Below are 2,500 nucleotides of genomic sequence, written 5' to 3'. Positions count from 1 at the left end.
CCCTACTCTCTCTCTTCTCCTTCCCCTTCACCCCCTCCCTTCTTCCTCACCTCCTCCCTACCCTCTCTCTTCTCCTTCCCGCTTACCCCCCCCTAGCTCCCACCCCTCCCTTCCCCCTCACGGTCTCCCTACCCTCTCACCTCTCACTTCACCCCACCTCCGTCTGCCCTCACCCTTCCCCTACTCCCTCACCCCTCCCCTTCCCCCTCACTCCCTCCCTATCCTCCCTCCCTACCCTCTCACCCCCTTCCCTCTCACCCCCTCACCCCCTCCCTACCCTTCCATCTCTCCCTATCCTCCTCCTCTCCCTTCCCCTCACCCCCTCCCCCTACCCTCTCACTCCCTCCCCTACCCTCACCGTCTCCCCCCTTCTCCCACCTCTCCCTACCCTTCCACCTCTGCCTTCCCCTCACCGCCGCCCTACCCCCTCACCCTCCCTACCCATCACCCTCTCCCTACCCTCTCACCCCTTCCCCTTCCCCCTCACCCCTCACCCCACCCTCCCACCTCCTCCCCATCTCCCTCACCGCCTCCCTTCCCCCTCACCCTCTTTGAACCACAAACGCAGTCTCTTCAATAAGTCAGAGAGATCAAGGGAGGCCAGCATCCAGCATCTCCCGGGGATGAAGGGAGACTGAAAGACTCCTTGGTGTGGCGAGGGAAGAAGAGGAGGTAGAGGAGGAAGAGGAAGAGAAGCAAGAAGAGGGGAGGAGGAAAATGATGAAAAGGCGGGTAAAGGGGGGTGGACACATGTATTTATATATATATATATATATATATATATATATATATATATATATATAGAGAGAGAGAGAGAGAGAGAGAGAGAGAGAGAGAAAGATACACACACACACGCACGCACGCACACACACGCTTACACACACGCACACACGCACTACACACACACATCCTCCACCTCTCCCCACCCTCTCTCTCTCTGCCCTCCCCTTCCCTCTCCCTCTCTGTCTCTCTCCCCCTTCTCTCTCTCTCTCCCTTCTCCCCCTCTCTCTCCCTCTCAGACCCCTCTCCCCTCCCCCATCCCCTCTCCCTTCGCAGTCCCCCTTCTCTCTCTCTCCCCATCTTCCCTCTCCCTCTCTGTCTCTCTCTCCCCTCCCCTCTCCCTTCTCCCCCTCTCTCTCCCCCCCATCTTCCTCACGCACCTCACAGTCAGCCTCCAACTCCCGCTCTGTCCGTCGCCGACAGGAACCCTCAGCGTCCATAACCCTTCATAAAGAAAACACAAAATTCCCACAAAACCCGTGTCCGGCGGCGCTAAAACCTCCATCTAACGGCCAGTGTCCCCCTCGCATCTCTAACTTTCCGAGTCGAGAAGATGCTGGCGTTTCGTCGGCCGCGCAATGCCACCATCAGCATTGCCGCTGCCCAACCGCTTGTGTGTGTGTTCAGGTTCGCGAGAATGGGCACCGGGCTTTCTTCGACTCACGGTTTGTTATGGGTGTTTGTGTTACTACTACTGTTACTGCAGTTTCAGCGCTATCATTACTACTACTGCTACTACTAGTTCTACCATTTATTTACTACTTCTAATTCTACTATTACTACGACTACTACTAATTCTACCATTACCACTATTACTACTACTACTACTACTAGTTCTACCATCACTACTACTACTATTACTACTTCTAATACTACCATTACTACTACTACTACTTCTAATTCTACCATTACTACTATCACTACTACTAATAATAATTCTACCATCACTATTATTACTACTACTATTACTAATTCTACCATTACTACTACTTCTAATTCTACCATCACTATTATTACTATTACTATTACTAATTCTACCATTACTATTATTACTACTACTATTACTTATTCTACCACTATTACTACAAGTATTACAACAACAACTACTATTACTACTACTACTCACAACTTAAAAAAGACGAACGGGAAAATATCAATCCTCTTATTAAACTGTATCATTATAATTACTCTAAGAATGTCTATCCCATAGGTCGTGCAGTCATTAGTTCAGCAATATACTACTAATTCTACCATTACTACTATTACTACTACTACTACTACTACTTCTACTTCTACCATTACTACTATTACTACTACTACTACTAATTCTACCATTACTACCATTACTACTACTAATTCTACCATTACTACCACTGTTGCTACTAATTCTCCCATTACTACTACTACTACAACTATTACAACAACAACAACTACTACTATTACTACTACTACTACTACTACTACACGTAACTTAAGAAATGACGAACTGGAAAATACCAATCCTCTTATTAAACTGTATGATTATAATTACTCTAAGAATGTCTATCCCATAGGTCGTGCAGTCATTAGTTCAGCAATATATGTTTTGTTTACCTTCTGTTAATTCGGTAGAGAAATGTTAGATTATTGATTCTAAAATGATTACGATAATTATAAGGATAATAGTAGTAATGATAACACTAATATTCATAATGATGGTAATAATGATAAAAAGGATGAT

The sequence above is a fragment of the Penaeus vannamei genome, chromosome 7, assembly GCF_042767895.1.
Source record: "Penaeus vannamei isolate JL-2024 chromosome 7, ASM4276789v1, whole genome shotgun sequence".
Lineage (NCBI taxonomy): Eukaryota > Metazoa > Arthropoda > Malacostraca > Decapoda > Penaeidae > Penaeus > Penaeus vannamei.
This window is presented reverse-complemented; position numbering follows the sequence as displayed.